General features: G+C 43.8%; 1 pseudogene; it reads right to left on the minus strand.

The window, feature by feature from the left end:
• The window catches only part of LOC119455956 (migration and invasion enhancer 1-like), a 45,411-nt pseudogene extending 32,317 nt beyond the window's left edge, over nucleotides 1-13,094 (minus strand).
• Between the last annotated feature and the right edge of the window lie 1,760 nt (nucleotides 13,095-14,854).

Genomic DNA, 14,854 nt, shown 5'->3' on the forward strand with positions numbered 1-14,854 from the left:
CGTGCTGAGGCCTAGCCACCTACACAGCAGAGTCGTTCGCCTTCTCCTCGACGGCCCCTGCCTCGCCCAGCTACTCTTCGCCGTTCTCCGTCGTCCATATACCGGTGCTCATCGGAACACTGATGGGTGCAGCTCCGAGGGGTGACACTGCTACATCGACCCGGACTGAAATTCCTCTGCTGACCTCGCCGACGGATAGAAATTTACTTCAGGTGTATGTGGATGGTGTCCTTGTAATGGTTTCGATTGATATCGGCGCGCACATTTCTGTCATGAGTGACCATCTTCGTCGACGCCTGACTAAAGTCATCACACCTGCTGTGTCCTGTGTTGTGCAGGTCGCCAACGGCAGAATGCCGGCCGTCATAGGAATGTGCGCTGCTCGTGTCAGTGTCGCCGGCCGTCAGACCTCTGTTTTTTTTCACTATTCTGGAAGAATGTCCCCAGGACGTTATTTTGGATCTCAATTTTCTATCAGCGCATTCGGCGTTCATTGATTGCTCCGCGGGACTTGTTCAGCTCGATTTGCCCTGCTCTTCTGACCCTCCTGAGGAAGTTTCCAGCAGATTGTGTTCTACCGAGCACATTCGTCTTGCCCCCCAAGATGAACGATGATGTGCGTCGTTCTTTCGCTCTCCCCACCTGTGCCTGATGGCGATTACATCGCCTCTCCTATTTCGCACTGGCCCATAACTTCCTCACACTGTCGTCAATGTTATGAACAATTCTACGTGCCTGCCTATTCTAATCTTTGGACCATACAGCCATGTTCTACTGCAAGACATAGCCTTGGGCACACTGTCATCTTGTGAAGGCTACCACCTCTCGGCCTTGACGACTAAAATGTCGTCTCAAGGTGCTTCATTGCTTTCTTCACCAGCTACCTTACCCGACATCTCCAACATGATTTCTCCTGATCTCGCGCCTCAGCACGCCGACCAGTTACGTCATTTGCTCGATCGCCTCATTCAGCGACATTTTGACTTGGATGGTCGCCCTTTAGGTCAGACTTCCATTGCGAAACACATCATTGACACTGGCGACGCCCATCCGATTCACCGGAGACCATATCGGGTGTCCTTGCATGAGCGACAAGTTATTCAAATGGAAGTCGAAAAGATGCTGTCTTGGGGAATAATTGAGCCATCTTCAAGCCCGTGGGCGTCCCCTGCAGTCCTAGTTAAAAAGAAGGACAACACCTGGCGTTTCTGCGTGGACTACCGGCACTTGAACAAAACCACCGTGAACAAAACTAAGAAAGATGTTTATCCTCTCCCCCGCATCGATGACGTGCTGGACTGCCTTCACGGTGCGAAATATTTTTCTTCCATCGACCTTCGGTCCGGCTACTGGCAGATTGCTGTAGACGACATGGACCTCGAGAAGACAGTGTTTGTAACACCGGATGGCCTATACCAGTTCAAAGTCATGCCTTTCGGCTTGTGTAATGCCTCAGCCACATTCGAACATATGATGGACGTGCTTCTGCATGGACTCAAGTGGTCCATCTGTCTTTGTTACCTAGATGACGTCATCGTTTTCGCTCCTACATTTGCCACACACCTTGTTCTTTATGTATTTCAAAATGCTGGCTTCCAGCTTAATTTGTCTAAGTGTCACTTCGGTCACCACCAAACTGAGTACTGAGCGTATTGAGTACTGAGCGTATTGAGTGCCAAACTTAATTTTGGATATCTGAAGAACACAAACGCATTAGAAGTGTCAAATAAAATAAAATTGCCTTCGCACAAGATCGTCTTCAAGTTTGCAATATAAACACATGTATCATAGTCACGTATAAAATTGAAAAATTAATTAAATTTAATTCCAGGCGCTCTTTTATTTAAACTAATTAGTTTAATTAAATTCCGCGGTTTTACATGCCAGAACCACATGATAATGAAGCACATCGTGGTGAGGGAACCTGGAACATTTTTTTACCATCTTAGGTCCTTATAATTAACATGCACCTGAATCTCTTTCCCTCGTGCATTTGTCCCCCATCGAAATGCGGCCGCCGCGGTGGGGATCGGAAACGCAGTCTTTAAAAACGCGCAATTAACCGAATTGATCGAGCTACGCTTTCGCACAAAATGTTGGCGCAAGAATAGTCCGCAAATGCCCAAATAACAAAAATTGGCAATTAAAATGCACTTAAATATTTTTTTAAATTGTGTACTTGCCGACTATATATACATTGTCGCGAAAATTTTGTCCTTAAAAAGCGAAAAAGCCTGCGCAAGCTTCCATTGTGTAGCTCGTATATAATTTATTATTATTATTATTATTATTATTATTATTATTATTATTATTATTATTATTATTATTATAGTTTTAACTTTAAAAACCATGCAAGCTCGAATACTGCTGACGTACGTAGGTGACGTTCCAAAACGCGATCGCTTGCCAGTTTTTTCGCTTGCGTATTATTCCTTCTCTCTTTTTTTTTTTTTTTTCTCCGTGCACTACGCGGCCGAGGTGATGGAGCCACGCTGCCATATCTATGGTTACTCAGAGAGTCGCAGAACTTACCAATACTCAACGAATACCTTAACTGGCTTCGCTCCAGCCATGGATCCTCGCCGATCGTGCACTTGCAACCTCAACGGAGAAAACCTGCATGAAAGAGAAACTAAACCATGACGAGTTTCACTATTACGTCAGTACACAAAACAGGCCTACCTCAAACGTCCGACCGACCGAACGCGAGACGCAACCGGAACGGCACGGTGGAACGCTAGCGCTGGAGCGCGCGCGATGGAACGAAGACGAAGGCGAGAGGATGATACGACCTGATCTGTTTTAGTCATAGGCAGCGGTACAAGCTAGATATTGAAGGAAGAAAATAACATTAAGGACATGTATACAAAAAAATGCTAGATAAAAAAAAATCGTATAGCATACCTGATTAAATCAAGCAGGCGACTATTTGCCGCCACTGTACCGTTTCAAAGGGGACGCCATTAGATCATCATCATCACCGCCTGAGGGGATACATTCTAGCCGATTTTAGCGAGCACGTAGCTGCACGTACCTCTGCACCGGGTAGACGTGGATCTGCGGCACCGGCGGGCCCGAGGTACTCACGAAGGTAGATTAAGTATTGAAAGTAGCGACACAATTTTCAACATAAATTTCATCAGAACCTATCTCGCAATCAATGTTGAAGTTAATGCTACCAGCATTGAAGCAACATAGCGGTACTGCCACCGCCGAACCGCGTCCTGTACGAGGCGTGCGCTACAGGCCACTTCCCTTCGGACAAGCTGCGCCATCTAGCGGTGTCGACGCAATATCTGCGCGTGTCCTCCGAGATGCACAGTGCGTGCAAATGCCGAGAGTTGTTCCCTTGTTAACCACACACATTTTCGCATCGGGCTGCTGTACCTGAGGGACCCGTGTGACGTGGGTTCAATTCTGCAGAGCACCGGATAAATATTAAAGGGTGGCACATACTCATTCTGGGAGATCGACCATGAATCAGTAACTTCCGCTCCTTTTAGTTACTGAACTTTTTAACACCCCTCACGCAATAGTCCACCGCAGAACTTGTGAGCACTTTGAATGAATAAATGGACCCAGTTGCCTATTTGCTTGGGCACTCTCGTACCCATGGCGCATACTCAATGGTCCTGGCTGTCTGTTTTTGAAACAGGCCCAGCAGTGCATCAAGTTAAAGCATGAAAGAGGTTAAATACGAGCATACCACAGAGTGGGTAAAGTTCCCCAAGAATGCTAATCGCATTAATAAGTATACAGCAATTTTGGAGGGGCAACTCCATAGGCAGAATGATTCCGGAATCATTCTGCATTTTGAAACACCTGGAATGAAATGATGGCACCACTCAGGCAGACGGAATGTGAATGGAATGGGCACATAGCCCAGGAGTGCTAAATGTTGGTTTTAGGCAATTGCAAAGCCGGTTTCCAAATATTTAATCAACACCGGATCTTTGGGCATCTTTCTATGAATGACTACCTCTGCCACGGTAATTATACACACTGTATTCTATCCTTCCGAAGACTGTGAAACTTTTCTGTGTTTAATGTTGAATGGATTTAAAGACAGCAACTGTTAGTTGTCAAGAATGATTCAAGGATCAAGGCAAAAAACGGTTGATACAACATTTGATAAAAGGACCAAGGCAAAGAACGGTTGCACCCTGTGCAAGTGCCACATTCTTTCGCTCTAGTATCCAAAAAAGGCATAACAGATGGCTAGAGAGGTGTGCTGGAAAACAACGGTGCCCATTAATATGCCAGTAAATGTTAAACAAAAAAAGATCTTCCTGAATAACGAACGTATCAATGCATCTCATTTCTATGGTGGTCATCATAGTGAGAGAATTAGCTAGCAGGATGCACGACAGGCACAATAGAGCACGATTATTTTTGTACTTTTCCTTACTCAAATAAAAATAGTGTTGGAAGAATTAAACATTTTTGTTAATGGAAGATTTGATTTAAAAGACAAACCTTGCTTGCATCGCAGCACATGTCGTGAACCACCTAACATCCGAGCAGCTGAAGATCTCAGTCACTATAGTTTTTTTTTCATTAATACTTCGAAAAAGCAATAAGGTAATTAGTTAAAAACTTAATCGTTAAACTTTTGTTAATTAGTCAATTATGCAATTCAACTTTTGAGGAGTAATGTCCGCCTCTTCGAGTAGACCAGCTCATGGACTATAGAATGAAGCTATCTGCCGCAGACAATGAAAAAAAAAAAAAAAAAAAATTGAAAGTGTTTGCTGAAACACCCGGTATAGTAGTTCTTATGTTGTGTCAAGCAAGTTGAAGTTAACTTGGCACTTGTTTCACCAACATTAAACTGCTAGAAAAAAAACCACAGGAACTAAAACAACAAATGCATTTACTTCCACAAGGTCCATACATGAATGGCTTTCACAGAGCAAGTAGCACCGGGCAGGAACACGCTGGTTCTTCAGGCATGACTCTTTTCAAGATTTGGGGTCAAGCCATCATTCATGCGCCTTCCAAGGCCTTCAGCTATTGTTCATGAAGGCCAACTGCATGGTCAACCGGCAGAGCAAATGAGGTGTCGTGCTATAACAAAGAGCATTTGCCGCTCGCAGCACCAAGTTTCACGCAAGGCTTCACTTCCTTGCCAAGGCTGGCATCAAGTACTCGCTGGACAACCTGAAAAAAGTAAGGTATGATAGGAATTATTGACTTGGCAAACTAACACTGAAAACCAAGACAGAGATGTTAGCCGTAAAGAGATAGGATTGAAAGAATTCTGCGCACGAAGAAGAGTACAATGAGTCCTATAACCCGTCATGCATGCCGTTATAAGAATAATTGTACTCTTCTATATATTGAATAAGTTATGACAAAATATTTGCTTTTTTTTAATAGACTGCTGTTGGCCCATAATTCCAGTATGAAGTCTCAATGACTCAACAGTGCAACAAATAATTATAGTATATGCATTTCTGAGCCATTCAAGATGTGTGCCCAAGCCCAGTGCAGATAGGACTTAAAGGGCCCCTCCTCACTAGGCCCCATTGCACATATTCGCTATACACGAGAAATTCTAAAATGCTCTCTGGAGATTGTTTTACAGAAAGAATTTTTCAAATCTATTTTTTATTCAAGGAGATAGAAGAAATTGAAAGCCCTGTTACCATACTGCCAGGAGGCAAGCTGCAACTGCCAACAGAGACACGCCCTCCCTCTGCCTCGAGTAGCGTCCGCAAGCAACCTTCCTTCCCCTCCTCCCATACCAGAGCCGAGGGACCGCGTCAGGCTCATGTGACGAGCCCCCAACTCCTTTTTGTCTTTTTTTTTTTTTGCTGCATGGTGCATTTGCGGTGGTGGCGTTGTGTATTCCGCATTGGAAAATTTACCGAAGTTGTGTGCCATGGCGAGAGATATTCCCAGGACTGCGTTTTACCTCACGGTGTTTGTGCGCGTTTCCTTGGCTCTTTGGCTGGGTGCGACGCTTCCATGAGAGGGAGGGCGCACTGGCATTTGGTTTGAAATTTCAGCTGTTTTCGCAGCGTACAGCGCTTTAATACATGGCAGACAGCATCATCAGCGGGTGAAGTATGCCCTGCTCTTGTCCGATTAAAATGGCCGATCCTGGTGCAGGGCCTCCTAACGCAGGGCTTTGCTTGGTCACGCCGTATCACAAACCACCGATTTGTACGCAAAGAAGCCTGGTGCATGGTACAGCTATTACTGAAGTGCAGCTATCACAGAAGGGTGTACAGAATTATAACTTAGTAATCAAATTACTTTCTGCAGAAATCCGTAAGGTAGAGGAAGTTTCATGCAAGGAAAAGTATACCAAACACCTGACCAAGCAGATTTCTGCAATAATAGCCACTTCAGTCTCCTTGAAAAGTAAACTTAACAGAAACTATGATCGTGGTGTGCATATTGTTTATGAATGAGGGAAACAATAAAATAAGAACAATCTATCCCTCCTGTGGCATATTCCAACTCCAACAGACAATGTTGGGTTGAAGAAATGTTCACAACAGCTTATAACAATACATTCAGTAGAACAAATAATTTATTTTGGCTTTTTAAAGGCCAACAGGAACATTTCACTTTGGTTACAATAGTTATAAATCACCAGTAGATACTGTATTTATTCACATTATGTACAGGGTCATCCACTCTTGGGGAAAATGCTTGGGCGCGCTCCGCAGAGTGCCAGATGAGGCCTCCGGGAGAACTACTTGCGCAGGCACGTTGAGAGCCAAAGGCAGTGCGTGGTGCATCTGGTGTGTCCTCTGCTACTCTGCAGTACGTGCAAAGCCTTGTCCAATACTGGCACCATATATTTGCTTTCATTATGGTGCACGAGCGCCAGTCTTTCTTATCATCCTACGTAACAGCGCCGGAAGTTTTATTGCAGGCATAAGAAACTGCTTAAAGTAGTAATTGAGCACAGCCCAAGATTAGCTATATTTTTTTAGATGTTATTTGCTTAATAGCATGACAAGTGCGCTGATGTGCGACCCGTTTCAGTTTACCTACTGAGCTTGTAAAAAAATATTAGCACTGCTCAGGTCAAGTTTCTTTCTTTATCAGCGGCGGAAAGTGTGGAATGGGGAAAAAAGCAACAAAGTCAACGAAGATATTTCTTCCGACTAGTCTATGGCATATGTAGGGCATGCTAACCTCCTCTTGTGTGTTATGTTCAGTCATTTTCCACTCACCATAACTTGGCGCAACTTAATGAGCATTAGGACGGTGCTATTGCATTGCTATAGTAGTGAATAAATGCGCCTTCACTGCTAGTGATTACACAAATTGATTGGCTGAGTAGGTAGAGTACACTCAGCCAGGGAAAACAGCCAGAGAGACTGGACATACGAGGAAAAGGAGTAACAACACACTGTACGAAGGTTCCTGCTGTACTATGCACCTCAGCTCCTGTCTTTCGGTGTATTAAAAACACTGTCACAAAAAATGCCAAGTTCCTCATAAATGCATTGCATGTAAAAATGCAGGTACTCTCAGAGAAGTTTCTTACTCTTCTGAGCAGCCCATCCTGGGACAAGCGATAACAACCTGCACTTTATGTACCGTGATGCGAAAGACTTGCCTTCAAGCATGCTGAACTGCCATGCAAGCAAATTTACGGCGACAGTATCAGGTGAGATTTTGTGCGCTCTGGCACAGTAGCAGATGGCATGCCGTAGGTGCCACCTCAGGCTCTCAATGCGTTTGCGCAATTATTTTTCCCGGCAGTTGCATTTGGCACTCTGAAGAATGCGACTGCACGGGTGTGCCCCCTAAGAGTGAAAAACCCTGAAAAGGCCCCCCCCCCCCCCCAAAAAAAATAAATAAATAAATAAAATTCAAGTTAGGGGGACCAGTTGGTGCGACCCAAGTTCTCTCCAAATTTTTCACTATAAGAAAAATTGAAAATGAGACTGCAATGACTAAAAATGTGTTAAATAACTTGGTTTAGTGTGAAGGCAGGCAGCAACTTAGGAAATCTGTACATGGTACTTCCTTCACAAGCAGTCTCTGCAAGGAACATTAGGCCGCACAACTGCATCTAGTGAGCATGCATTAATGAAGGATCATATTATTGGAGACTGTTAGATGAGCAGTAGAGTATAACAGCAATAAAATTAAGTTGGGCAACAAGAACATTCACACGAGAAATGGTGGCTAAGCAAGTGTTGAACAAATGTTTTTTATTGCGATAGCAATTATATGGACACTCCAAAGCAGATTTCTGCCGTTGGCGTCGCCATGAGGTTCCGTATGACGTCAACGGCGATGAAATCGTCGTCGCGCCCCGCGCTTTCACGGGGAGAGAATGCGTGGCATAGAGCAAACGCGTGTTCTGCGCCGTGCTCCCTGAAGGGCTGCAGAGTTAAGCGTCTCTTTCCTCCTTTACAATCACCATATATTTACATAAATTACAGCTGATAAAATGAATGTGCAAGTGGTGTCAACTTACCTCTTCGAAGTCGGGAAAGTTACCCTTTTCGAGCTTAGAGTATACCTGGACATTATTGATCATCACTTCGAAGGACGCTGCAACAGTGGTTAAGAAATTAGCTTAGCGTGATGGAGTCGCACAACTTGGATAGCTGCCATGTACCATTAAAAGAAAGAATAGTACAAGTGTCATCTCAAATGGCCAATCAAGGTGTTTAGCAAGTTGCTTTTTCAATATTGCCAGATTTTTGCAGGTTTTCCATGACTTTCACAGCAAAAATTGAATTAAAAATAAAAGAAAAAGAAAGAAACATCGAAAGACAGCAACCATATTTTTCAACACAATTATTTCGGAATCCAGAAGAAGCAGAACTTGGGGGAATATTTCCAGCTTACACTGACAACAGGAAATATCTAAGTACTCCAGACTTCCGATATTTTGAGTGCAGCTAATTCATTCTTTCGTTAATTTGATCCCGACCAAAGGTCCTGGCTGGCACCCATACATTTCTATGGGGCCAAGCTTTCGTTTTTCCGATTCTGAAATTTGCCTTCAACAGATAATTCCAACTTGACTGGTCAGCATGCATGCGTCTAACCCCAATAGTGGCCCCAACCGAGACTAATAGTCTCTCCACGCGGCAGAACAAGAGCTAAAGCTTCCTCTTAAGAAAGATACTAGTTTTCTGGAAAATTATAAGGATGAGGTGTAATAAATAATTCCACATGAACAAATCCACATATTACCCCCATTCCCACGGTAGGAAAAAAAAAATTGCAGCACCAAAGTTCCTTTTAGTAATTTTTGTAGGAAACATGCGAATTCCCACATACAGGCCACTGTGAAGCAAGCCCACCTTGCAGGCATTATGGTTCACAGAATGCACTTACTCTGGCGTCCTACTGTGCCATTCACAATGGCACTTGGTACTTTTTGAAGGATTCGGTGCTTTAGCTCCTCAAAACGAGGGGCGTACCCTCATCCACCACTGAAAGAAAGAAGAAATGGTGCAACAAATAGAACAGAAAGCACTAAGAAGAACCATGTTGCAAGTTATGTGAGCAGGGGTGCTCAATTGGGAGCGCAAGGATGCTCCGTAATTCACTCAGTAAAGATTTCCACATGTAGGTCACAGCTTCATTAGAAGGCCTGGTGCATTTAAGGCAATGGCGATTTAATTTCTAACTACCAAAATTGTGGTCCATCCTGCACATACGAATGTACCGGGTCACTCACTCACAAGGCAGAAATCATTATCAATATTCAATTAAATTAAAAAATAACTTCCACATTTCTTCTGCATGACAGAGTGGCCTGAAGTAACCAAGAGGACACATAACACAGAACTACCAATCAAACATCCTGCAAACCTTCATACCAAACTAAAGATTTAGCATTATGACATGTTTTTTTTCTGAAGAGTGGGCTGCACTGTGCATCTTTCATGGGTTCAGCAGAAATTCAGTTGAAAGAAGAAGGTTCACGAGGAAAAATGGGAATCGATATGACAAGAATGGTTAATTCTGCAACAGGACCTTGAAAATGTTGCACCTATGTCCGTTCTTTTTCTTTTGCAGAAATGATTTTTTCATACAGCAGCATATTGAAGATTTCTTTATTTCAGCAAATGCAAGCTGAAAATTACTCCACAAGCCTTGTTGTAACACAACACACTGTGCCAAGTTTTTTCATGTTATGAATGCTCTTTAAATGTTTTTGGATTTGTACCAGCACTGGAAAATTTGATTTGAAATTATGTTATGATAAGCAATACAAAACAGATGTTATTGGTCTTCTAGTCTATCTCTGACTTCAGTGTTAGGTGGCTGTAAAATAATATGCAACATATGTTGTCAAGTGTTAAGTGTGCTGCAAGTATATAGGCGTTAATTCTCTGCATATATAAGCATGAGAATAGACTGCCAGAAAAATAAACAGCTGTTCAAGAGCAATCAAGAAATGTGGCTAGAGAACTTGACACAACTAACTGAAACAACTCTGTTCATCGTTGTAAACAATGTAAACCCGAACACATGAATAAAACAATATTTACTGCACAAATTTATTTTTGAAAGAATGACTTTTGGACGTTTAAACTACTTGGAGCTACTAACATGAACCAAATTGCACACAAACACTATGAAGGACCAAGATATGTTTGTCATTTCAGGGAGCAAAAATTTACAAAAGTAAAATATGAGTACTACACTGCAACACATGTTTTAGCCTAAAGCTTTTACGAATGTAAGAGCCTAGTCGGCATTACCTAATGTCAAGGTCATGACCACAGAGAATTCCAAGATGTTTTTTATCAAGCCAGCAGCAGTTGCACCCTAGCAAGCTACCCGACAAGTAGTGATAAAGGAAAACACTGCTGGGATAATGTTTACAGCAATGATACGTAAACTTTTGACATTAGTGTCAAATATGTCAAATGTATGTCAATAATGTATTATGGCAAAATGAGGCAACGGGCTCAGATGTAGCAAAGTTGCATGATGAAGTCTGTAAAAAGACTAGGGGGTGAATCAGCACATTTATTTAAACTATTAGCACATTTAACTGAAAATGAAAAACAAGGCATGGTTATCAGGCACACCATAGAGTTAAAGTTGTTTGCCTATAATGGTTTTGTTTAACTTAAACAACATCAAAAATGAGCCATGTCGCTGCACTTTGCAGCCTCGTTGGCTTGGCACATTTCAGCTCGATACTGACGCCGAAGGCTGCGTCATGAAAAGTCAACAATGTATTATGCCTGGGCATATCTACAAAGAATTAAGAGTCATGCTCAATACACAACAAGAATTTTTTGGTAAGGAACAGGTGTCGGGAAAATAGACAGCATGTACTGATGTTGCACCACCTGTTTGGGGACCCCTAGTAGGGCAGAGCTGTAACCCAAACGAGTATTGACACATATTTTCAAAGTTGTCAAAACGCTGCTGCACAGTTTCTCACACATAAGAGGATGATACTTAGCAACTATTGAAGTTAGGAAAGACTTGAAAAATACTTTAATTTGATATTAAAGTTGGCCTCTATAAACAACAGACCTGGCATTATCGAAATTATTGTGACGTTGACACAGGGCAAAATTTTCCAACGTCGGGTAGCAATAATGCTAGTTATGATGAAGCTAGTCATAAAAATTAACAGAAGTGCTGTGTACATTGATTCCAGCTATGCTTGTGCGTGGCAGCCACAGTGATTGAAGGAATGGTGTTAGTATCACAAACCTTGGGTGCCATAACCACAACTAGTTCACAAGCACAATATCATGGATTAAATAGTTTAGTGTGCTCCCACACATGCCAGCATTTTTTCTATGGTTTAGCTGGTTTGGACTTTCAATCATTAAAAATGAAATGCACAAGTAGAAAATATTGTGTCAGTACTCATATGTAATGGAATAAGCACGTCTTTAGCAAAGCTGTGGAACTGGACGATGTTTGAGGAAGTTCAACTAGCTTCCAACAATTCCTTTTATTTTATTTTTAAAGTAATCAGCCAGCTAGGCCATGCTTACAAAGGAAGAACACCCATGTGAGAGAAAATAACCTTGCTTCTTAACATTCCAGCCAGTGTGTCTGCAGATATGAAATCAATGTGCAGAACCTACGACCCAGTTGCCCTTTAGATACAACTAACGGACAGAAAATAACAAGTAACCAAAACATTCCCGCGCAGCTTGGTCATAATAGATTGGCAAATTTTACATTCGATGTTTTGCTCTATGGTCATTTTTGGCAAAAGTTCTGCCTCAATACTTTGCACCGATTTCGTTCTTTCCTGCTCGAAGTAACCCTTACACTAATATTTTATTACTATATTGTTTTTGTAATTTAGTGCAATATTATTTCGATACGGTAACGGCTTCGCAGTATACGAATGTGCGTCTTTGGTGTGCTAGGTGAACGGCGAGGCTCAACGGTGCATGAAGGAAAAAGAAAGGTACGGAACGAAAGGAGAGAGCGGGTCCACGAAATACGCCGTCAAATGCCGGCTTCTACGCTTCTGAAACCATGCCAAGCTTGAAAACTAACGCGTAGGCAGTACGTTTCAAAATACGATTGCTTGCCAATCCCAACTTGTTTTTCTATACCACACAAGGACACAAAGCGAGTCTATGCGGGAAACAAAACATTCATGATAACTACAACGGCCGATAGCAAGCAAATTAATGCACCGGCCAAATGGGTCTTTTCCTATTTCCCCGCCGCGTCTACTGTGCGGCTCAGAACGTCGCAGAACTGACCAGTACTCAACATATACGCCGGAAAATGCGTATTTTCCTTATTACTCTTTTTTTTCCCCGCCTCTACTGTGCGGCCCAGAACGTCACAAAACTTACCAGTACTCAACATGCACCGCCACTGGCGTCTGTCCAGCCATCCTCGCCGTTCAGAAACTGCAACCTCTTCGAGGAAAAGCTGCAGGAAAGACAGTCGCAACTGTAAGTTCCCAAGCTGCGAAGAGAAACCTGCATATACAGGCCTACCTAGGACGTCCGGTCGCTCGAACGAGTGGTGCAGCAATACAAACGACGAGAGCCGAACGCCCTCACAGCAAAGGAACGGCAGAAGGGAAATGCTCACTGGAGTGCGAGAGCGTGCGATGGAACGGAGGCCACCGTAACGGAGGCGTTGGATGGAACGAAAGGGCGAAAGTAGAGTGTACTAGAACATGAAGAGTGCCCAGAACGGCTGTGAAAGTGAAGCCAAACGACCGTAACACCGCTTGGAGCGCTGCGATCGGTAGCTCACACGCCCGCCGTGCATGGAGGTAGAATGTCTGCTCCCCACGCAAAAAACCGGGGTTCGAATCTCGGCAGGAGACAATGTTTTTTCCGTTCTTTTTACTACTTCACGTGTTGATTTTTTAATTCTCTATACTGCTGCTTAACATTTGCTTCCGTTTCTATGCAATGCAACAAAAAGTTAAGCAGAAGCTGAAGGAATAATAACAAAATAACAATGTTTTGCAATGAACGATTTTGCAGCGCCATCTCACGGGAATCAACAAAACTAGTCCAACCAAAGCATGGCCTCCGAGAACTGCCCGCATACAAAACCCCGCCGACGCCTGCTTGACGGGCTCCGCTGTGCGCTCAAGGCTCATTCACACTAGGCCGACACGGCACCGATTTTGGTCAGCCGACTGTTGGCGACAGCAGTCTACATCACGGAAAACGCGGTGACCAACAGTTTAAAGGAAGGATAACGCTGTCGCCAACAGTCATCTGACCAAAATCGGTGCCAACAACAGCCGAACAAGAGCGAACTAGGGGACGGCAGGGCCGTCCCAGGGGCGTAGCCAGAAATTTTTATCGGGGGGGGGGGGGGGGGGGGGCAAGCTTCTGCTTTCCTCTACGTCACGTGATCGATAATAAATATCCGGTAGTTTAAGCAGACTCTATACATGTATATCAAAGACATGGGACCGCACCCCCCCCCCCCTCCCCCCCCCCCCCCCCCCTCCCCCTCGCGTGTGCTTGTGAAGAAATTAAGTAAAAAGTAAAGTAAGCTCAGTAAATACTGTAAGTACGACAGGTACAGTGGGCGTTTGGAGCAACGGTCTCTCATCGCGCCACTGAATGGACCACTCTTCGAAAACACATCATTGAGACGACCCGTGCGATCGGAGAAGACGTCATTAATAGTTAATTTCCGTTGAGCGTAGATGGCGTCGTCGTCCTCGTCGGGGCGAAGTGCGTTTCACAAGTCAAGGACGGCTATACGCGTGAAAATGCACGTGTGACCAGGCTATATACCTACTCCCATAGCAATAGCTTGTTCGCTGCGTCATTGCGCTAGAAAATTTAAATACGCGCAAAAACGCGTAATCCTTTTTTTTTTTTTTTTCGAAGCTTTCGTCGCCCTGCTCCCTCATACGAGAGGGTTGCATTTCCTGCGGCAAGTGCATGGGCCGCTGTGTCTTCCGCTGTGTGCGAGCGTGCAGCCGTCATTTGCCTTAACGTCAACAGATTCAGAATTGTACAGACTATTTCACCGCACAGCATAGATATGGCATGTGTACGCATTTTAAGTAGTGCGTGCAACTCATTTCTGCTTCACTTACGCCGGTGCAAACAGGAAGCGGCCTTGTTTGTACCTCACAGAATCTCGACTGATTGGTGTAATAGTGATGCAGGAATGAACTCCGGTCTTGTTCAATGCATAGTACACATAATCAGTTTCTCAGGACGCGTTAACTCCGACGAGAACTGTCAGCGCCTGCAACAAGAGTTTACTTACGGTGTACTGCGCACAGCAGTAATTCATGCATGCTTGTCGGCTGTCTGTTTCGTGCATTCTGTTGCGAGTCGGTGGAATTTCACTGCTGTCATCAACCCCTTCGTGTGTACATTGCTGGTTTGGGATTCCACAACAAAACAGCAACTACCAGCCTTCCGTAATT

Source organism: Dermacentor silvarum, chromosome 6 (genome assembly GCF_013339745.2).
Source record: "Dermacentor silvarum isolate Dsil-2018 chromosome 6, BIME_Dsil_1.4, whole genome shotgun sequence".
Taxonomy (NCBI): domain Eukaryota; kingdom Metazoa; phylum Arthropoda; class Arachnida; order Ixodida; family Ixodidae; genus Dermacentor; species Dermacentor silvarum.